Consider the following 25,144-nt stretch of genomic DNA (forward strand, 5'->3'; position numbering starts at 1 on the left):
CTGCTAATTGAAAACGATTGTAAAACGATCAGAGAATTGTAAAACGATATTTTTAAAAATAGCCAACGTGATGCAGTCTAAAAACAAAATTAACTGACCTTCGCGTAAATATTTCAATCACAAACATTGTTTAGTAGTATTTCTAATCGGCAATTCCATCTGGTGGCGAAATTTGCAATTGACTTTGAAATTTGATGAGAATGAATGGCTGGTTTCTTAAACACAATCTTTTTTTCTTTAACTGATTTTTCAAATCAACTGTTATTTATGGAACACCCTGCGGAATTATGTTTTTGAGGTGGTTTGAAAACAACTTCAATCATAGAAATGTAGGATTACTTCACTTTTTTTTATTATTTTAGTTCTCAGATAGGAGGGTTCCAAGCATAGAGTTGAAATACTGGGTAGAGAGACTAGAATAACCCCCGACCCGTGGACAAGATAAAGTCACGTGACTGTAGCCCAAACTTGCCGTTCACTGAGACCGCTTCGATTCCCGTCCATTCGTTTAGCATTGCGATCGTCTGATGCAATTAACTGTCTGTCTTTTTAATTCAGAAATAAGAATGGTACAAAAGTCCTGAGCATTTTGCTGCACGGAGAAGTTTTCTAGGGACTGTCCGATAACTTTTTACAAGAAAGGGCGACATTTTTTTTCACTTTTTCTATTTTAAAATTGATTTTAAAATTTTTCCGATACTCAGTCATGCTCTGATAATCATATTTTATTTGCTTTAATAATCAATTACGCTCGTTTTTGCTCACTTTTTTTGCATTTAACATAAGTTTTTATTGTTTCTTAAACTTTAAACTTAGAATGTTTAAGTATATTTCAATATATATTCTATTTTTAGCTGAAATAGCTGCAAAGCTTTGTTGGCTTCCTTGGCGAGATACTTTAGCGCCAAGGAACAGTTGAATAAACTTTCGGTTTTGTTTTAGTTCTCTTTAAATGTCGATATCATTTCTGTATATTCTAAAGATTTTGTATATCTTTACCTCTTGATTACTAAAACCCAATATTTATCTTGTTCTAAAATGTTTCCTTTAAATATATATATTTAAATAAAAAATATGGTACATAAGAAGTTGCGTTTTTTAAATTACATAGGAATGCTTAAAAACCAAATTATTTGTATATTCTTATATGTTTGATAAATAATTAAATTCTATGAAATATTTTTAGTATTTAAATATAAAATAGTGTATAGTAGTTTTAGTGTTAATTTTTAATAAAATTATATAATTCTGTTACTATACATAAAATGAATACAAATTATGTACTATTTAGAAAATAAATTAAGGTATATTTAATATAATCATTAAGTACTTGTTTATCTTCTTTTTATTTAAAAATAGTTGCTTTATTGGAAATACTTTATTTTACTAGCATATTAAAGCGTAGAATTAGTTTGATTTAGTGCAACAAATTTAGAAAACATAACATAGAAGTGGATAAGTTGTATAGGAGTAAATTAGTGCAGTAAATTAGCGCATGTTATGCATTGGTATGGAATAAACTGCTCAGACGGCCAAGGCTAACAGCTGGCTGTGGTGCAAAGATTTAGCATCGTGAACCTTTCTTGTAAAATTTCAACTGTTTTTACCTTTATCTAGATTGTATATATTTAATTTGCAGCTGGCTAAAAGATATAGTTTTAAATGCACTTACTATTTTTAAGAAAATTACATTTTTTATGGATGGGCATTGTAATTTTCTTAATGTCCATAAAATGATTATGGTTCTTTTATTTGTAAAGTAAAATATTTTTAACTGCTACTTTTTAAGATACTGGTTTTCTACATAAAAATTATTAAATATACATTGACCTATAATAGTTGCATAAATTTACCTCATAAAAAGTTGCATAAATGGCAATTTCTATCACAAATAAAAGTAAGATATTTTAATTATAAGTTCGTCATTAGTTTCAATCTACATTTAGTACAAAGTAAAAATTCTAATTGCTTTCTCTTTTATTTAAGTATTTTTTGTTTAAATTTCGAAAGCTTTTCTACTAGTCTCTTTGTGTGTACAATTTAAACTTCCTAGTAATTTATGGAATTAGATTGTACATGAAATACAAAGTAAAATTTCTAATTAAACTCTTTTATTATTTTCTTTGATTAGTTTAATGCTTTTAATCTTATATTTTTCTCTATTCGGAGCTGAAAACTTTTATATTAGAATAAATATTTTATTTCATATTTAGACAAATTGTTGAGTATTAAGTTAAAATGCAACAGCAGTTTATTTTTGAAAATATCTATTTTAAGTGTCAGGAAAAAAAGAAGTCAAAATTCTAAATTAATAATGTAAATAATCTTTATTGTATAAATAATTTAATGTATTCAATATATAAATAAAATTCTAAACGTAATTAAATTTAATCAAAAATATGTTTTCTAACTAATCTGTTCTACTAAAAACGGGTTTTATTTTCCCCGAAGCTATTTTTCCTGAAATTTGATATTACCTCTCGAGCAGTCTCTTGGTGAGCATAAATAAAAATGATAAAAGTGTTGCAACATTAACGTTATTTCTAAGCATCGAACTTTTTTCAGACAATCTGTTTAATTTTACAATTTGTTTTATCTAACAGTGATAAAACTTTTAAAACGTAAAGATTAAATTAATTTTTTAAACGAACTTGTATTTCATTAAAAAAGAAGGGCAACATTTTCAAATTCACATTTTAAGCCCTGGTAGATTTAAAAAAAATCCTGATTTTTGTATCGAAGTTATTATTTTCTTTAAAAAAAATAACAATAGTTATTACAATACAGGGTGGTCCCGAATTCATGGTACAAACTTTAATGGTAGGTACAGGACATTGTGACAATGATTTATTGTATAGAAATGTATAGTCGCAAGTGACGCGGTGAGGCGTAAGCAGGAGAAATAACGGCCGAAAGGAAAAACAAAGATTTCATTGAAAGCGTTGTTGACAAGTGTCATGTTTACAGTAAGTGTTCAAAATTGCGTCCACCAGAAGCTATACATGCTTGACAGCGTCGGTAGAGCGATTGGCGTACACGCTCAAAGATGCCTGGTATTTCACGCACACCTGCAGTAGCTACAGATATGCGAGCGACGAGATCCTCATCTGAGTCAACTGGAGTCTCATAAACAAGATGCTTTAGAACTCCCCATAAAAAGTAATCGAGGCTCGATAAATCGGCAGATCGGGGTGGTCAAGGGATTGGTCCACCACGCCCAATCCATCGAGCACCAAACGTGGCATTCAGGTAATTCCGTACATCAATGCTGAAGTGTGCTGGCGCCCCATCGTGCTGAAACCACATGCGGTTACAAATGGCGATCGGAACATCATGCAGCAGTTGTGGTAACACTTCTTTCAGAAAAATAAGATAGCTTCCGCCACTGAGTCACGTGGGTAGTAAGTATGGGCCAATCAAAAAATCGTTCACAATACCAGCCCACACATTAATACAGAAACGTTGTTGAAACGCATGTAGACGCGTTGCATGTGGATTATCGGTTGCCCACACATGGGAATGTGCGCATTAAAGACACCCTCGCGTGAAAATGTCGCTTCATCTGTAAATAGCACATCACCTATGAAATCCGGCTGCAACGCACATTGCTGCATCACCCACAGGCAGAAGTTCACGCGGAGAGGATAATCTGCCGGATTCAATACTTGTACTTTCTGAAAATGGAAGGGGTGTAAGCGATTTTTGTTTAACACTCTGCATACAGTCTGATGACTCTCACCTACGTCACGCGCAACAGTTCTTGTGCTTGACTCGGGTCTATCAGCCACAATGTTCAAGATGCTTTCTTCCAGTCTTGGAGTGCGTACAGCTCTTAATCGACCAGCGTCATGTCTGTTGACGTCGAACGCACCTGTTTCACAAATTTGACGATGTAACCGTTGAAAAATTCTATGATCCGGCATTTGTCGATCAGGATACTCCGCGCGATACATTCGTAACGCAGCTCTGCCGTTACCATTTGCCCGGCCGTACATGTAATGCATGTCTGCTTTTTCTGCATACGTAAAGTCACCCATCGTCTACGGCAGCACAATTGTGAATGGCGCTTTTCCCTACTGCGATGCATCATTTTCAACGGCGGCTGGACATCTACTGCCCTCTACCGGCAATGATACCAACCGATCACTCCATTTCTCTTTCCTTTTATTTCCCCTGTTTACGCCTCACCGCGTCACTTGCGACTATACATTCCTATACAATAAATCACTGTTACAATGTCCTGTACCTACCATTAAAGTTTGTACCATGAATTCGGGACCACCCTGTATATATTAGTAATTTTTTTTTTAAAATAGGTCTTTGCAATAAAAACATTTAAAAAAAAAAATTTCTGAATATAGTAATAAATATAAGTGATGCAGAATATCGTTTTTTATTTTTATATAATGAATAAATTTTAAGGAATAGTGTTAAGGGTACAGACGAGAACTACTGAATTTTTTTAAATAAAGGCAGTACTTTAATTAAAAATTATTTGTTAAGAGAAAAAAAACTCCTCATGTTTTAAAAACCCATTTAATAATATTAAAGAAATATGATTAACGAAAATATTTTTTTTCTCTCTTTCAAATGCTCCGATTATTTGCGCATCGGTAATATCGAAATAAAGCTGTTTAAAAACTTAGTGCGCCAACATTTGTGATACTGCGCCAAGTATTGCACTCTTTCCATCACGTGATTGTAACTCTTTGCTTGCTATCTGTGGCGTGTCTTTTCGGAAGGAATAAAGCGAACTTGGTTCCTCTACCTACTATATCAACTCTATGGTTCCAAGCCACCATCTTCTCAAATGTTTAAAATTTTCGTCTGGAAATGCGCCAAAAGTTTTCACGTGACGAATTTTGCAAGCACAAAGTCTGCTTCCAAATTTTAGAGATTGTGGCATAACTAACTACCACTACAAATATTAAAATACCAAATCGGTAGTATATAAGACAAAGTCAACTCGATTCTATCTTGAGGTACCTTTTGATAGATGAAGGTTGACACAGGCATAAATTAAATCCCCACAAGATCTTTCTTCGATTTGAAAATGCTGTACCATTTCGATCTTCCCCTTTCCATCACAACTGAGAGATAATACTGATATTATCAGTCGAAAGAAGTGACTTGAGTTTTGACTTGAGACTATAAACTACGGGTGTTTAAAATTCTGTGCCAAAGGGCTAATAAATCCTCCCTTTAAGACCCAAATGAATAATTGCACTTTCGAAGAAAACTCGCTGCAAGGTAGTTTCTCGCCAAAGGGATGTATCCAAATCTTTTCTCAGGGGTGACAGACTTTGGAATTTTAATTTATAATGAAAGCAGAAGGGAAGTGACCTCAGTATTTTATTTCTTAAAAAAACCATCTTTTCGTGCATTCGAATCTCGAATAATTCAAATTCGTCTTCGAAAATTCGAGTTATTTAAAACAAGATTTGAATTTTTCACGTACTTTTAATGCCGTTCTTTACATTATTTCTTCTAACAGAAATCTATAGATAATGCAAAAATTTCGAATTAAACAAGTTCGAATTATCCAGTTTAACTGTATCATCGGCGTGGAAAGCTTAATTTTCTTTCAGAAGTCTACATTTCTGAACAAGTATTTTTGTATTACAAATTTTATGGCTGCAATAAAAACTGACATTTTTTCTTGAAGTGGAGCAATCTACTTTTTATATTCTAACGCTAATTTTTATTCTTTTCATAAATTTCAAGGGTGCAGTTTTTGTGGGCGATGTTATATACCTTCATCCCATTAATAATATTTTTAAAAATTATCTTAAATGATATTCAGGTTAGTCAAACATAGATTTGTCCTCCTTTTCTTTAATGCTTCTAATGACCTACTTTCTCTTTCTCCTGACCTTTTTTTAATTTATTTACGAATTCAAGTTTAGATAAAAGAGAAAGTTTAAGTTTACGAACAAGTTTAAGATTTTTTAAATACTCAGCTCAATTGAAACTACAAATGAATTTCTTGTTGAGTTTATGCCGTATTAAAATTTTTTTCATTAAGGTTTGCATTTCCATGCAGTTAACCTCAAAGTGATTACAACAGAATTCAGTTACTTGAGGATTTATGGATCTAACGAAAGGATTTGAAAGTTATGTAAATATCATAATAACATTCTCGTTTTTGTGTCATACATTACATGATCGCCGATTTTGTTGGATTATTAAGATTAGATGCAAGTTTGTTGTTGTAATAGTTACGAAATAAACAATGTTTTTAATTTTTGAACAATGATAACTGTCGTAAGGAACCTTGGTTAAACCTTGTTGGATCTTAATCTTTGCTTTTGAGTTCTGTATGTTCTTGTGAATGTTTTTTGCTTTTCTGACAGATTTTACAATCAGTTATTTTTTGTTTTGTATTCGGTTTGCTCCTCTATCATTATCTATCTATCTATTTTTTTTGTAAGTTTATACAGTTTTTATTTTTTCTCGTTATAATTAGTTTTTACTAACTAACAAATAGTTTGTTGAGTTCTTATTTAATAACCCAGATTTGAAAAGATAAAAACATTTTTCTTTATTCCCGACGTTGGCTAGTTGATTAATATAGAAGAAGAGAGGAACTGTATGTTCAATTCCACAATCTCGAACCTAACTCAGAAAACAAGAGAACTTCAAAATCAAATATTGTGATAAACTCTTCTTCGTTAAGAACTTGTTGAGCGAAGTAAATCATCAGTTGCGTTACACTGAAAGCTGAAGAACGAATACCTTTACTGGTTAGACCAACACCAGTACAAATCTTACCCATATGTTACCACTGGGGAAATTTTGCACCAGTACTATGGACAAAAAGGTCGGGGCGAAATACTGACACCACATTGTCACCATCATGCTGCTTGTCATTTGCTATAACCTCCACCTTTCTGGCTTACAAGTTGTTTTTGCTTGTATGATTTAGACATAATTTTGGGCTCTGAGCCCGAAGAAATTTATTCGAGCCCGAGATAAAGGCTTAATATTGCCGTCTCACCACTCTGCCTCTAAAACCTAAACAAGGAAATTAATCAATAAAATCTTTTTTATCACAATTAAAAATTTTGCATTTTTTATGCTTAATAACTTAACAAGTGTTTGTTTAAAAATAGTAAGAAAGTTAATGAAAATTTTATCATGAATCTGAGCTGGGCTTTTGGGCTCGAACTAAGCCCGTTTCGTCTCTTATATGACTTACTACGACAACGTGGTTTGCAATAGCAGTATACGTGAGTCAATCTTATTGCTAGTTTATACAAATTAAAACCTCTCTCTCGTAAGCCGTTCGGGATAAATCAAGGAAAATATTTCGTGAAGTTTCCTCTAACATTTGACGTGAGCATTGAATATTGGGAACATGAGAGTATTCCCCTAAAAGTATAAGCTGATTCAGCTGAACTTATAACAGTATTTTTTTTAAAATTTTCCTTTTGTCCTATTTATGCGGGGTTTTTTTTTTTCAATTTTTATATTACATTCAGTTTTCCTAATTGTTTTATGAGCTTATAAGTTTTCATGTGCGTTTGGCGACATTTATTGATTATCGCTAATGTTTAACAAAAGGAGAAGTGATTTTTTTTTTTTTTTTGGCGATGTCCTTTTGGAATTTTTTAAAGTTCGTGGATCTGATTATAAGCGGGCACCCTAACTTTAGTCTCCCAAAATTTTCTAAAAATTCTCGTCTTATATGTTTAGTAATATGCGGGCAAAATTTTCTTATTGCTTCTATTTGTTTTACATGCATGTCTAGTATATATGACATCGTTTTATAAATGTATTTTGCATTGACGGTTAATTGAATGGAATAAACTTTGAAAAATGACGTGTTTTTTCTCTTAAAAACGAAAAGCATTTTTCGTACTCTCGGGGTTGATAACTTTCGCAGTTTTTCTCAGATTTATTTCCAGTCGCTATGTATGCATGTAACGAACGCAATAACCCATTAAACCTAGGTTTTTTTTATTGCGCTTAAATCTTTGATTTATTAGATGATAAACTCGAACTTATAGAACATTTCGATGAAAGCAATCAAACGAGATTGTTTTTAACGAAATTTATTTATTCTTAATGCTTTATATGAGTCACACTCTTTAAGTGAGACTGATACTCCCGTATTTTCCGTATCGTGTTAAGTAAATAAATAAAAATTTAATACGTCATTGAATCTGTTTGTTGCAAATGTTTTCGGAAAGGACTCTTAAGCCGCTTTTATTTTCGCAAATGTTATTTACATATACATATAATAATCATTTATGGAAAAGAAATGAATTTTTCAGACAAGCGTAAAGTGGTTTGCATATTTTAATGAAAAACACAATATTTAGAGGAAACTTATCGCGATATTTTCGGAATTCCTGGATGCGCCATAAAGTTCGCCAGAATTTCGAACGCACCAAATCCTTGTTTCTTATCACTGTAAAAGCCCAAATCTCAGAAAAAAAGTAGATTTCCTCCAAGCTCTCAGAACTTGTAAATCACTCCATTCTACATTGTGTTTTCATCCGTTTCATTTATTTTTGTTTGTTATTTAAATGGGGAAAAAAAATAAAAGTAAATTCTTTAGCCCTTAATCAGTGGAGACAATTTTTAAACGCATCATTTATGATTCTCCATTTTTGGCGCTTAAAAATAAACCTTCATTAAATAATACAATGACTCATATGTATATAGTAGCTGGCTAATGTTATTTACACTGAACTCTGTTTTGTCCTAATTTTCATTGAAGGGGCTCTCATATTATGGGGTACGTTCAAGAGGGAGGGTCATACTTCTAGAGATAATTGAGCAAAATATATGGAAGGCTTTTTTGTAGAACATAATAGAGTGTTAACTGAATATAAACAATTGCAAGATTCTAAAACCGGAACGGGATCTTTAAAATTTCCGGTATATATCCGCTTGCATTACGTTTGCTAGAAGATGTGTGAACACGGATGATATTATAAGAGTTTTGATTCTTGAGACTGTATTTAAATTTACACGCATTTTAATTATTCATAAGATTTTCCTGAATTCTAAAAGTGCGTGAACCATTCCCTCGAAAACAAAAATTAAAATAAAATCCAAAAATTTTTCCCTTGAGAACAGTAGCAACAATATTTACCCTATAGTTTCGGTTATGGTAATCTTTATTTCTACTACAGATTGAAACTACCTGTCTTTGGCATTTCCAGCACTATAGAGGATGCCCGCTCACATTTTCTAGGGAATTGAGATCATTGGAAAGGGCAGGCCACCGAGGACATGAAACCTTATTATCCAAAAACTATACCCCTGTTGACATTTTGAAACACTCATCGAGGCTGCCCTGCAGGAAAATCTATCTTGGGTCACAAATTCTCTTTGTAATGGGTTTTTAGATTTTTCAGAAATCGGTAGACTCCATGCTGCTAGGAAGATATTTGGGCTACGCCTACCACTATAGCTGACGCTTTCTCACACCTTTAATGAAATATTAACCTTGCTTTACATAGAGAAAACAATCCTAAAAATCTCAAATCCTTTTCTTTTCTTATATCATGCCAATAGAATTAAAACCACCTGGGCCATTTAAACTTTTTATTTTTTTCTATTCTCCTCTGCTTCAGGAAAACTTTCAACAAGCGTTACTTAATGCTATCATGCTGTATGCGGTATAAAAGTAATTATCGAGGCTCCTTACAAAACTTTTGGTTAGGATGATAAACTCAGACCTCATGAAGTCAACTGATTATTAAAAAATGCTAGAAATCTACTTACTGCCTCAAGCAGAGAGAATTAGTTGACCAAGTTGGCTTTTCCAGCAATACGATGCCTCTATTCACATAGCAAAATCTTCACAGTGAGGATTTTTTGATAATAAGATGCCATGGAATGGTTTGTCCTTTCTCTTGATCTTAATTATACAAAAAGTGAGTTTTTTTTTTTTTTTTTTTTTTTGATAAGACAAATATTTTCAAAAGCGAGCAGTTTCAAACTGGGACAAAACTGAAGACTGGCAGTATCGAAACCTGGAAAAATATTGATGCTTTTCTCCTATTTCCTAGGAATTGGTTAAGTACAATGCAACAATAGAGTGTATTTTAATTCAAAAACGAGTGTGACGAAAGTATTGGCTTTTAATCATGAGATTGATAGATTATCCCTCTCGACTAAAGTATGTACCCAACTTCAATGGACTAAGTGGCTTCATAAGGTGTTCACCATACACTTATTACTATAAAATTTTAAAGCGTCCACTGTTGCGTTATTCATCCGATGATGGAAACTAAATATACCAATTCGTAATTTCATCATCGGATCAAAAGGTGTTCACCATACACTTATTACTATAAAATTTTAAATCTTCCACTGTTGCGTTATTCATCCGATGAGGGAAACTAAATATATTAATTCGTAATTCCATCATCGGATCAAAAGGTGTTCACCATACACTTATTACTATAAAATTTTAAAGCTTCCACTGTTGCGTTATTTGATGATGAAAACTAAATATACCAATTCGTAATCCTTATCACATTGTTTAGCTTTTGAAAAACGTGCTCTCAATTATCATAAGCAAAGTGTCTAGTTAGCGCTGATAAAATTTTGGTTTTTTAACCGTATTATGTAAAAACAGTCTAATAAACGACTTTTCTAACAGTTAACAGTTTGAATATCATCTTTTTTAATAGACATTTGATTGATTTGTTTGAATGTGTTAAAATAACAATTAAACAAATTGTTATATAATAACTTTTTCCGAGACTTTTCTAACAGTGTATATGTTCTCAACTCTCATTTGAACTGTTTTCGTCGAATCGTGCGCCAAAGAGACACTTTTTCAGGTCGACTGACTGTTACCAAATGTATATGTTACCGTAAACTTAAAAAAACACTAAATGCATGTACTGAGATCTCAAAAATTTAATGACTTGCCTTAATTAATCGATATTCTTTAGTAATATATTCTTTATTCCATATTCTTTAGTCTTTAGAAAAATCTTATAAATAAGAGTTTCATTTTTTTCAGAAATATCGTCACAAAACTCATGAAATAAAAAAATAAAAAAAGGAATAGTATTGAAGAAATGATTGATGATACCACTGATTTTAACTTACGTTGTTAATGTAATTTATTATAAAACAAGATAAAATTTATTCAAACTTGAATTTAGGAAAGTAATATATTTCTAGTTTTGTTATTAAAAAACTATTCATTTTCAGACGACTGTTCAAATCACATATTTAACCAGTTAATGTGGCCTTGTTTTCTGATATTGACCCTGAACTATCCTTTTCGTCTCTTTCTTTCATTCCAATGCACATCGAAAAGACAAATCCTTGAAAAAATATTTAATTGAAGATAAAAACTAATTTCAAGGTAAAAATAGAGTGTATGGAACATAGTGTAATTTTAATTTTCTAAGTTTTTTTTTAAATTTTTTTTTTTAATTTTTTTGTTTTAAAATTTCTAAAATTTAGCTATATATAATAAAAACTGGTTCGTTATTTGCGATGCTGAGTCACATTTAATTAAAAGAAGAATTGGAAAAGACTTGAAAAAGAATTAAGTCGAAAGAAGAATTAAGAATCGGAGAGATGTCACTACATGTGGAAGACGCTGGAGGTGAGGGCGTTTTTGATGCAGACACGGCTTCCTAGTGGCTGTTGTGACTGCGAAGAAGAAGAACAGTTAACTTTGGTATTGAGTTGCATATTTTTTAAAGCATGGAGGACAGTATTGCTATTTATCCAGAAAAAAAACAAACATTTTATTTTCATCTCTTCGTAACGACGCTGGCATCACAGAATACAGAAAATTGTAGTAAATCTACTACAAAATGACATTGAGGATTTTAATTAAAAATTTTTTTTTGATTTTCTTTGATGTTTAATTGTGTTCTTTAATTGTTTCACATGATTACGAAAATCCTATTGACTTGAAGTTGCAACATTCTAAATTTTCACAAGATATATATATATATATATATATATATATATATATATATATATATATATATATATATATATATATATATATATATATATATATATATATATATATATATATATATATATATATATATATATATATATATATATATATATATATATATATATATATATATATATATATATATATATATATATATGCAACCAAAAATTAGAAGTTGTACTCATGGATAGTTTCTTTCCTTTGCGTAAATCTAATATAGAAAAAAAAATTTGGTGTATATTCGCCACCTTTTTTGGTGCTGAGGTAAACCAAAAAATTTACAGTACAGTCACATTTTTTAATTTACTTTTTCACTGTTGTAAATTTCTTTATTGTTCCTTTATTTCCTGACAACACATATATTCAAGAGCATTATAATCAATTAATGGTTTTATTGCAAAAACATTTCATTTAAAAAAAAGCAGATTTTAGTAATATATATTTGCACTAACTCTTTCAAGCAATTGTTGTTTTGACAATTTTATATAGTTTTTTGCACGATAACTACTGTTCTATTCTTAAAAATGTATTTAATTTACCTCAACTCCAAAAATGGTGGCCACTGTGCACCAAATAATTTTTTTGTAGATATGGAATGTTTTTAGAACGAGTTTCTATTCTTTTTTTTAAATTTTATTTGTTTATTCAATTTTTTTCTTAGAACTTTCTGAATTAAGTTGCAGAAATGAGTATAAATAGTATCATGTAGGTATAGAACATAGTTCTGATTTCCATTTCTTGAGCATTTTACATATAAAATAACGATATTATCATAAAATGCAAAAAAATAATATTTTAAGCAAAATATTTTAAATATGATATTTTAAATATAACTTAATAACAACATAATTTTTCTCATAACGTAGTGTTTGCTAGGGCCGTTAGTTTATTGAATGTAAAGAAGACAGGGGGTCGAATTGTTAATCTGAATTTCAATCTGAACATTTTCTCGCATTCCTTTCCATTTAAGTAATAAGCTATTCTCAGAAAATACCGCGCTTTCCATTTTTTGTGAGTAAACTTTACGAACTGCAGTTGTATTTTACGCTTATCATTTGAAATATCAACTGACGTAATGGGTTGAACAACAGGAGTTCTGGCGTTATCAGCTTTATTTACAAGTATATAAGTGCCTGACATGAGAGTATTATTCTTAAAACATTCAGAATAGTTTTTGATAAATGCTGAAAATATTAGTTTATTGATTACTGTAAGTATATTGTTAAAATGTTCTCCATGTTGTAGAGTTTTAAATTTTTTGTCTTAAAAACTTAACTTTTGTTTTTAAACTGTTTAAATAATTACTTTTTGTATTTTTCAACGTAAGTATGCTCAGTATTTTGTAAACAAACATAACTAGTTACATAATATAACCACATAGATGTTAAGTCATTCTTTTACACATTTAGTGTAAAAGAAAAATACAAATTTTTGACATAATTAATTCTTCAAATTTATTATTTATTACAAATTTATTAATTATTTAATTGGAGCAACCACGACAAGATAGCCGTTTTCACCATTTTCACCCAATAAGTTTTGTATGATAAAATTTAAATTCTGATCTTTCCAGTGATTACGCTTTATATATGAATATTAATTTTGATGTTAAAAGACTTTAGTAATAAAAATGTTGGTACAAACTATTAATAGTTGACATTCTATGCTTTACGAATATAACATAAATTTTGAATAAACAAAATTAATACAATTCCTCAAATAACTCAGTGTGATCTTTCAAATATTTAAACTTTTTATACTCTTAACTTTTCGCGAATAATAGTGCACTGCAAAAATTACGGTACAAAGTACCGGCACTTTGGGTGCATCATCCGTATAATTCATTTTACAGTATTTTTACAGTAATATTTATTTAATTAGTGATTCAGGGATTTTACAGTAATTATTACTGTAAAAACTATGGTATATCAGATATTTTTGTTCTGTAACATGTTCCGCTAAAAATTGGCTTTACGAAATAAAATACCGGCATCTCAGTGCCGGTACTTTTTTACGGTAATTTGATCTTGAACTTTTTAGAGTGAAGTTGCTATAACCTTTACAAGTAGCGAGAAAATTTTACAAATAATAGCTTAATGGTTCGCACAACAAAATTTTTGCAAATAAAAATTGGCAGTTGTTTCAATAAAATTTTACGAATCATAATTTTGTGATTGATACAATAAAACTTTTTTTTGAATAATGGCAAAATTGTTTGAACAAGTGTGAATGAAAACAACTTCATGTCACTAAGAGCACGTTATTTTAAAACGTGAAAATACTTTTGACTGCAACAGCTTTCGTAAACAACAGCTACTGGTATAATTTTGCAAACAATAGTTGGTACAATAAAATTTTACACCCGATTATTGTATAGCTAGTTCAAAATTTACAAATTGTAGTTGGTACAGCAAACTAGCATAAGTTGTGTATTAATTGAGATGATGATAAATAAAATTACATTTTAAAACTGTAAATTTACGATATGGTTCTTTGAAACAATATTTTCCAATAATTATTCTGGGAAAAGATCTTTAAAATTGTATTCATAACAAAATCACAAGAACTCTTGGCCACATTTAGTCTGCTGATTAGTCAATTTTAATTAGCAAAAACTATCATAAAAACGGATTTTTTTTTAAATCGCTCTATTGCATTGAACTTACATTTTTGCTAAATTGAAACTATCGTTTAAATTATATTTATTTTAGTAATTCAAATTATGAAACAGTTCAATATTTAAGAAACCCTTGATCAAAATTTATGTGTTTTATGCTTAAAAATAATAAGTATAAAGTTATTTATTAGTTAATGATATGTAATTTTTATGTCAATGTTTATAGTCAAAAGTCATTAATAAATATATGAGTAATTATTCATTTGAAATGAACAGTTGAAATGAAACAACTTTGCTTGTCCTCAACCTAAGGAGTAATTATTCGTTTTGTATTAAGGTCTTCAACAAGTTAAATGATGAGAGATTTTATTTTATTTCATCTTGATTTGACGTATATAGAACAATTAGTGATTGATAATATGCCTGCATTTAAAAAACTCACTAGCCTATTTAGAAAAAAATTAAAATCAAATCACTCTCTTTTTTTCCACAAATTACATAATAATTAGCGTCATTTATTTATCTACACCCTTATTTTCTAAAAACCTTGACTCATTTAAAAAAAAAATTTCTCCTTGACCTAATTTTATTTTAACCTCGAATATAAAGTTAATTTTGTACTGATTTTTTATAGATAATTATTTATTGATATTTCAATGATTTAAAATAATCGAATAGATGTTTCTCTACAGGGATGAAAGTAGAAATAAAAATGTTCTAACTGAACTTTACTTGTTAAAAACGGGGGAATATTATCATTAATTTCACTTCATGTTGTACATAAATCTTCCTAATTCTCCCTGGACTGGAGTGTGCAACACTATGGTGGTTAGAGCATACTACTCAAACCACCATAACCCGGAGCTCCTTGTTCGAATGCTGCCGGCAGCCAACGAACATCTCCCTCCTTCCTTAGCACTTCTGAGACTATTTGTGACAATTGAGACATTTTGCTACTTTTCAATTCATTCAGTATTCATTCAATTTTGAATACATGGGAATTTCAAATTCGATTATTTGTTTCGGAGCTATTTTGATGCATTTTCGCTTAATTCTTAGAAACCCTTTTTTACAGTTTAAGATTGTTATTAGGGTGTGACGTATGGTGTGACAGAAGTCGAATTCTTGGCCATAGATGGCGCCACTGAAAAACAGGAACAATCACACCCCCTCTGCCTAAACAGGCATACGTCAACAACAACAAGATTTTTATAATACAAATAAAATGACCGTTCATTAGTTAGTTATAATATAAAAGCAATATCTATCAGTACTAGATGATATGGGGCAGTGATCACACAATCGAACAAAAAAATTAGTAGTAAGTGATATGCCACCCTTTACATATATATGTGATTTCAAATATTTTAATTTCTAAAAGTTATTGTGCCAATAATAGTTCCCGTTTATTCATCTGTGCTGTTTTCTGGTTTAATATGTTTTTCGCCAAGTGTTTGCGAGTTTCAATCGCCTTCGCCAGAGACAATCAGGCATGCTCTATAGACTTAATTGATCAGTTTATCCGGCAACTGTCCAGAAAATCGTCGACCCTATGAGCTCGATGTGGCCACGAATTGTAGTCACTTGAAATGAAATCAAACATTGGGTTCCAAGACTATATCTCAAATCAGAAACAGACCTTTCTCAAACACATGAAGGAGTGTGCCACCATTCAACAAGAACCTTGCTTAATCACAGCTGTTATGGCGGACAACTTTTTCCAATATTGGTAGGGCAGATAGTAGATTTCTGTTTCTCTAAGAAAATATGAACCATTTGAACTAGGGACCTGCTATTTGTGATAAAAACATGCGAAATTATCCCTCATGGCAGCTGGGAATTGATGAGGAGTGCAGGCACTCCAGCACAGCTTCGGAAGAACTTTAACAGATTTAAATTATCAGGATCAAATCCTGGAGATCTATATTTGCTTCTCAGGGGTGCAGTAGACCACAATTTCATTTCAATGAACGACAATACATGGCATAAAAATGTTCACCAGATGGTTTAGCACGTGAGTTTCTAATCTTAAGTAAGTTCGAAACTTTCTTTGAAGGGCAATTGGAATTATCATTAATCCTCTGAACCGCATCCAAGTCTAGAAAAGAGCATCGCTGAAACTACTCAATTCCCATTCGTCCTGTATAAAATCACGTTGTAAGACTTTAAGTCCTAAAAACTGCACCATACCACCCTTCCATTATTCTAGTTTTTTTTTCCTTTCGATTCTAAGACTACTGTATCATACTCCCAGGAAAGTTACGCATAACCATGAATGTGTATTATAACTATAAAACGTTAATTTTATTTGTAATATATGAACCGTTTAAATCCATGCTAAATTTTAAATAAATTCACTGGGTAGTTCTAGTGATAATCGACCAAAGCTGAAAGTTCTCTTAACCTGTAGTTCGAAAAATAACTGACTGAACGGAGAGAATCAAATATTTTCGTTAACGAAATCGAATAAAATACTACAGAATTTTGATGATTGAGTCTCACATGTTTTATTAAATTAAATATGATTATATTTTAAGATTCTGGAGGTTTTATTGACAATTTGGAATGCTCCAAACTGGTCTCTTCGAATTTAAAGGGACAAGATTTGAGCTGAAAACAAATGTTCTCATTCATTAGACATAAAAATAACAGAGATTTATCAGTATTCACATCTATTTTCTTGATCTTAAATAGTTTCACATTAGATATTTATCAATAATGTCGGCTTATCGTGAAATTTTTCTTTGTCCTTGAGTCATCTATTCTCGAGGAGGTGGAATAAACAGTTTTTAAGTTGTACCATATTTGGCTGTAAATCTTGGCCATATTTATTTTTATGCATCGTTTTTTTTTCTCTTTCGAATTGAGGAATTTATGATGATAATGATGTATTTTAACAGCTACAAAATGTAACTTGTGACGAAATACCCACAACGTGTTGCATGGATGTTTTCACATTTTTTAAGTGTTAAAATTTTAAAAAAGTAAAATTATCCTTTTTAACGTGTATTAATTATTTTTACGGGTAATTAAATATTACATAATCAAGCTATTTAATGCTAAAAAATTACTGAATGAACCAAAGATCCCATATTTGTCTACATGTGATTTGTCTTCATGTGATAACAGTGTATTTTTCTTCACGTGAAAAACACAGGTTCTACGACCTCGAAGTGCTTTAGTAACCTTTCACTTTCTTTTCTTTTTATTCGATTCTTTGTACTGCAAGCATAATTTCGAATGCCATTTAATTTACGTTGCAAAATAAGCATCAAGCATTTTTTAAATAAAGTTTAGCGCAGCACAACAGCATCTGATGGTTGTGTTACATCGGATGCATTTCAAAGAAATATAACAAAAAGAGTGGTATGATTCTTTTATTTACCATTATGCATAATATTTCCAAATAAATATATCTATAGTAGCAAAATTAAGGGTCTAGAATTTTTGAATTAAAAGTGAAAGCTAACAAAACTAAATAAATTTGTAACTTGTTTATAAGAGTATTAACACTACTTTTAAAATTTTCTAAGGACTGTACGAACCCTTCCATAATTGTTTGTTTTCTTACAGCTTTATGGAACATTGTTTAATTTGTTATTTTGAGTAACTAACATACCTTACATTTCTTAAATTTTTTTTTATTTTGCACTTATCCGTGTAGACGTATCTGTTTTCTTTTTCTTTTCTTTTTTTATATCTAATTCATTTTCCAGTATACTCTATAGTCTACCCAATACAAAGATCGAAATATTGAATTAAAAGTTAGTATTTTAATGCTTGTTTTCCAATTTTTCTAATTTCTCGAAAAGTGCAAACATTTTAAAGTTGAGTAAAACAAAATTAAATTCGGTGTGTCATGTCCAAAGCTGCAAGGAGTAATGTTTGCACAGTTAAATTTTTACTGCAATTTTTGATGATTCCAGTTAAAAGCAAAAAATAAAATCGAATTAATAGTGCTAATTATCCTTTCTATTACATAAATACCTTTTTATTAATTCTTAATCTTGTGTTTAAATCTTTAGATCTGAATTACTAATTTATTATAAAAATCCTTTCAATTTGAGAATAGATTATAACTTTTTGCCTGCTTGTAACCTTTAGGAAACAAATTTTAATTAGTTGCTTTGAATAACTATCATCGCCTTCTTTCAGACGGAATTTGGTGCAGTCGCATTCGGCCCATGTTTGCCAGTATGCTCTACATTCAATCTAATCTGTGTGAAAAAACCAACATTGAATTATAAGTTATTATTTTAATGTGCATTATTCCAATGTTTCAGATCTATCCAGAAATTTAAAAAAAAAAAATTGAAAATCAAATGGGGAAAAATTTATTAAACACTCTCAAATATTGATTTCCTTTTTGATAACGCTATGGAACAAATTTCTTGTTGCATTTATACAAATACATGGTTTTGCGTAACACGGGTGTGGGGATTTTAAATCTGAAGTCAGTTTTGCTCCTATAGCTACAGATATTTTTTAAAAAGGACATTTTTAGTCTACGTTTTGATGAAATGTTCAAGTTTAAAAACGCTATAGACAATTGGGGGTTGTTTATAATAAAGAAGCATCCCTAGTGGCGTATGACGGCATTTCCAGGAAAGGGTTCCCGTGCAGTTTTAATCCTGATGATGTGCCTGAACTCCTTTAGAAGTTTGACGCAACGTTTATGGTACCTTCTGTTACATATAACGTTTTTAAACTTGTATATTTCGACTAAAAACAGATGAAAAATGATTTTATGCCATCTTAAAAAAACGATTCAGCTTAGAGAGAGAGAAAAACCAAATGCAGATTTGAAATCAGCAATACAAAAGTATCTAAGATCAATTTAAAAAAATGGTATTTCATTGTGATCTTAGACAAAAACAGCAAAATTAAACTTGAAATAAAAGTACTAATTATGATTTCAATTGCATAACGATATAAATTTGTTTAATTATACACACTGTATATTAAGTCTGTAAACATTAATAACTTATTTGAAGTCAAAAATAAACCATAATTGCTTTCAAAAGCTTTCCAGAAACACTTCCATAAGACTGTTTTTAGCAACCTTGTATTTCAACTTTATTTTATTTCTTATCACGCTTCGAGGGAAGATGATCTTGTTTTCTTTTATAAATGCGCTAATCGGGTGTAACGAATGTTTAGGCTATTCCAATACCAAGCTAGGCAGACAGGTGAACGTTTTTTTTTTAAATTTTATTTTTTGTTATTTTATTTCATGAATACCATGAAGGACACTTCAATTGTGTTGTTCCATCTAGGAGTTTTTAATTTTATTTAATACCTGTTTTGAAGAACTTATATAAGAAACTTGCACGTGAAAAAAAAACACTTTTTAAAGCTCTGTGGTTAATAAATAGCTCTTAAATAAGTGTGTAGAGTTTTATATTTAGATTGAAATGTTAATGAAGTTTTTTCCTATTTTCCTTAGTTGGCTAGCAGTGCCATAAATAAATTATATAATACAATATTTCTTAAAACGTCTTCCATGCTTTTATTTATAGCGCTGATCTTAACTTTCTAGTTCGAATACTAAGTTAGAAGCATTGCAGAAATAAGTTTTTTTATTTGATTCTGTTTAAGATACGTACAGTGTGCAGAAAAATCAACGGACCACACTGAATAACTTTTGATCTAATAATCTGATTTTCAAGCTCCAGTATCGAATTTTAATAGTTGGTTTTAAAGTTGCTAATTAATTAGTGCAGACGATATTTTCTGTTGCGAAATTAGCCACAAACGTACTTCCTCTGAATAAAATAATTTTTTTAAAATAGATTTGAATTCATGACCCCCAAAATATAGGGGGTAGCCGCAATCTGGAGAAAATGGTCCCAATCAGAGGAGCAAAATTTAGCAAAATTGGAACCCTCAATGTTAGTTTTACTTTTTGCGTATTTCGCCATATCTTAACTTTTTTTTAGCGAATTGAAAAATTTTTGGAACAAAGTTATAAAATTCGTTTATCTAAAAGATAACTCCATACAAAAAATAACTTTTAGTGCATATTTATTAATTTTTATCATTTATTTAAAAATAGTATAATTTTGCAAGGTATACAATATTTTGCTTCATTTCTAAGAATGTATTTTTACATGGCAAAATACAAAATTTGAGAGAAATATGTCTAAAAATTCTTAAGAATTCGAATTTTAGACAATCGTTTTTTTGTGAAAAAGTACTTGATTAAAAAAACGGCTAAAATAATATTTTCTATTTTTTCAGACCAAAACTTCAATTATGGGGTCATTTTACAATTTAACTCAATTTAACAAGATAATTTAATTAGAGCACAAGGCTTATATGTTTTTAACTTTTTTATTTGTAAACTAATTTTTTTTAGTTCGATGTGATTAGACAGAAAAAATGTTAGAGCTATATAACTACTAAAATGCTGGAAATATATATAGTTCCTATATATATTTCCAATATATATAACTACTATAGTTCCTATATATAACAATAGTTACTACTATAGCTACTATATAACTATAGCTACGATAGCTACTATATAACTACAACTACTATAGCTACTATAGTTCCTATATAGTTCCTATACATAACTATAGTTCCTATATATATAACTACTAAAATGCTGGAAATATATATAGTTCCGATATATATTTCCTATATGAATAATTGCGAAGAGGAACATCAATTCTTCGCTATATTGACCTGCAGGAAAATTGTGACTCAAATTATTAAACAAACCCTCGAAGACATTCTAGCCCCAGATCAACTGACCCCAGTCATGAACCAACAATAGAGCATGTCATCGTTAATTTTTACTAATCAACTTTTAGCTTTACATTTTGAATTTTTATCTACTTTTGATTTTAGACTTCATAGACTTCTAGTCAGACTTTTACTTTTAGACATTTACTATTTGGACTTTTAGCTTTCATTGATTTTAGTTTTGAGATTTTTTTTTATCTCTTGTTTCCTTATTATTATAATCATTTAATTCTCGACATTCACACAGGCGCTATTGGGTTTCATTGCCTTTAACACATGTTTTTAATTGTCAAGTGTTATTGTTAATCCACTTTTAACTGATCACCACCACTGTCATTTGGCAAAATTTTACTGTAATTTTGGTTTTTAGAGAAATTTTATTGTAATAATTTTACTTTTATCTCCGTATACCCCCCTGGGGTGGGTCGGAGTTCAACCTTCTTATATATTTCCTATATATATAATTACTATAGTTCCTACTATATAACTATAGCTACTATAGTTCCTATCTATAACTATAGTTCCTATATATAACTATAGTTCCTATATATAACTATAGCTCCTATATATAACTATAGTTCCTATATATATATAACTACTAAAATGCTGGAAATATATATAGTATAGTACTAAAATACTGGAAATATATTTAAAATTGCTTATTAAAATAATTTTTGGGGGAAATTTTTTACAAATATCAAGAATTTTCAACATAAAAAAATTCAAAACAGTCTTTTTTGTTTTTGGTTATTAGAAAAATTAAAAGTGTAAACGTAGCCCATCATGAGTTTTTAGTATATGCTACAAAGATATGTAGTTAAAAACATTGTCATAAAATTATGTGAAGCGTTGTAATTTTTTATGTGAGAAATAATCTCCTGCATTATGATTCAGAAAAAAATTATGGTCAAAACTACCAGAATATGATAAAACTTACCATTTTTTTTGGCTTTCTGGGAACATCGAAATATACCGTAATTTTCATTCGAAGAACTTTGGTAATTATTTTGGAAAAATTAACAACGAAATATAATTTGTAATATCTGATAAAATTTAGTAACTGTGGTAAAATTGGTAATTTTATCATGCTATCTTAAATCATGGCATAACCCCTTATTCGGTTGAATTTAGTTTTCAGTTATGTATATCGTGTGGCAACTATAATTTTGAAAATCGAAATTAATGTCCAGTAAATCGTTACCATATGAATAGAAAAATTACCAAAAAAATTTGTTTAAATACTGTATATTTTGATTATGTTTTTTTTTCTTTCTTTTTCTTTTTGTAACCAAAAAATGTTATTACCATACAGTGCGGCAATTTTTCCAGAATTTTTTTTCTCTGTGAAGCATGGTAATTGTTATGCATGAAGTTGTCTCCGACATATTAAATAAATAACTCAGAAAACATGTTACATGTTGTCTCAACATGTTCATGTTACATGTAGTTGCTCTTGAGTTAACCATCAATAGACTCGAATCCGATATGGAACGACTCTTTAATGTCATATTAGCATTTAATTTTGTAGGAAAAAAAACTGAAAAACTATAAGCGATTATGTCTAAAAATATTTTGTTTTATTATGAAATAATTGAAGCTCACTTAATACTAAATTCGAGATACGTGATGTGCAACATGTATTCTGACAATTGTGGTTGCTGAAATGTATGTTAAAAGAGCAATAAATACATTTAAAAAAAATAGAACTTCTTAACCTTTTTCTTCCTCAAACTCCAAACAAACTGACAAAAAATTTTATGTTTGATTAAAAAATTTTTTTTTATTTGACTTATTTTATTGGACTTTTCTGTGGACTTATGCAGCTTCTTTATTACTGTCTGCGTGTAAACTTAAACTCACACTATTAACTATTCTGTAAACAATAACATGTTTGCTGAAATTAGTTATTTCAGTAAATGCAGCTGGCCGATGAGGAAATATTTTCGAAAGAAACATTCACTTATTGAAACAGCTTATCATTCGAGTTGGCCAAGCTCAGTCTGTAGTACATATTTTATTCCTTAAAGAACTGTAGCTTAGTGTGTTATTTCAGAACAACATACATCATAGTAAGATAATGTTGTACTGCTTATCAATGATTACGAAAAATCAGAACTGATGTAGCATAAAAATTTGCTCTGGAAAACTTTTTATAAAGGTAATATAAAATGAAAAAATATATCTATCTTCTTTATTTTCTTTTTTCGTATATTCTTGGTTTAAAAATTTCTGGTTTATAGTAATATTACGTAAGGTAATAATGGTTTATTAGTCTAGTCATTGATGCAAAAATGGTTAATGTTTTTATTAGACAAAATATTTAAACGGTAAGAATTGCTAATCAAACTTGGTATTTAGCTGAAGAACCAATTACTAGAATTTGTAAGTCAAAAAATAAAAAATTAACGAACTAATTAAATACTGGTATAAAGTAATTAAGAAATTATACTTATGACTTAACGTTATATGGTTGAAAATATTAATTATTGTATAATAATTATTTCAAATAAATTATAAAATGATAAAAACGACAGCTTTTTTTGTTCGTATAGAAACAAAATATTAGTTGTAATGGAAAATATGCGGCTTAACATTTGGCTATTTTAATAATAGGTAAAGCTAGTTTTTTTTTTTAAATTTTTGATTTTACTGAATTTTGGAAAGGGAAAATTGTTTTTTTAAAAAATGGATCATCTTTTCTAGTATTTATGCATACGAATTGCCTTAAATTGTAAACTTTCTGGAATCATAGATACTCTTAAGCGAATTAACTTTTATTAATTATTTGGTTATTAATTACTTGGTTATTAATTATTTTGTCTATTTTATTAATTATTTATTTTAAGAATATTTTCAAAGATCTACATCAGTTTCTAGAAGTGCATTTAAAATTTGAAGTAATTTAAATTATAAATTTAGAAATTTTAATTAACTTTTTTATATAAAAAGATTATGTCCCAGTGTGAAAGGAAACAAATTAATAGTTCATTAAATTAAAGTTAGAAAAGAATTAATTAAATTAGAAGTATTCTAAGTAAAAGTTATAATAAATTGAAAACTGCAAGTTTTCTGTACAGTTTCGTTTTGTTTGATATATATGGAATCAATAAACAAAACAGTAACAACAATGTATTTATCAATCAATGGCACAAAAAAAAATCGATTCTTATCAGAGACATATCGGACAAGATACGATTCAGTATTACAGTTCCAAAAACAAAACAATTTACACACACTTTTATCATCCATAACATCATTTGAATCAAAAGATAATAAAATAAATTCGACAACAGGTGAAATCTCATAAACCCATTAATTAACCTTGAGCCACGAACCCGAACGCGCAGTAATTTTCGAAAGTGAAAGAGTGTTGCCAGATTACGTTTATCACAGTTTGTGTCAAACTAAGCTAGTCTAGAAAGATTAGTTTCGCCAAGGTTTAATCTCAATATAGGGTTTAAACTAAAAACCATAATTAACATTGAATTCGTTCAGTTTCCTGGAAATTTAGCATTATTTGGAGAAATGGTCAGGGACACAGAGATTAGTGTTAATAGTAAATGTCAGTCCGTATTATTAGCGTTTTTTTTTTCTCAGTTAATTAACGCCGATTGTTTGCAATACTGTTTCGCGCAGAACTGTTTTAAACGACTTGCCATTTAAAGTTGCGATATTTTAATGTTAACTTTGCAGTCGTATTTTCTACTTAAAATAATAATACCTTGCTTCGTAATTTTATACAACTATTTGGCCTATTGAAGTTAAAAGTTTACAAAACTTTTAATTTACTGCTGTAGAAATTTTTTTTTCCAAAGGATATT

At 29.7% G+C, this 25,144-nt stretch overlaps 1 protein-coding gene across 3 annotated transcripts in view; it reads left to right on the forward strand.

The window, feature by feature from the left end:
* LOC107455066 (uncharacterized) overlaps positions 1 to 25,144 on the forward strand; it is a 49,710-nt gene that overhangs the window by 9,127 nt on the left and 15,439 nt on the right. Inside the window, exon 1 of one of the 3 annotated variants that reach the window (XM_016072479.5) lies at positions 13,076 to 13,166. The exons of 1 other annotated variant lie outside the window; for it this stretch is intronic. The gene's annotated coding sequence lies outside the window, so the exon portion shown is untranslated. Of the gene's footprint in view, positions 1 to 13,075; positions 13,167 to 23,301; positions 23,482 to 25,144 lie in introns of those variants that run through there. One more of the 3 variants, XM_016072482.5, reaches the window with a different exon arrangement.

The sequence above is a fragment of the Parasteatoda tepidariorum genome, chromosome 10 (assembly GCF_982258835.1).
Source record: "Parasteatoda tepidariorum strain Cologne lab strain chromosome 10, Ptep-v5.0, whole genome shotgun sequence".
Classification (NCBI taxonomy): domain Eukaryota; kingdom Metazoa; phylum Arthropoda; class Arachnida; order Araneae; family Theridiidae; genus Parasteatoda; species Parasteatoda tepidariorum.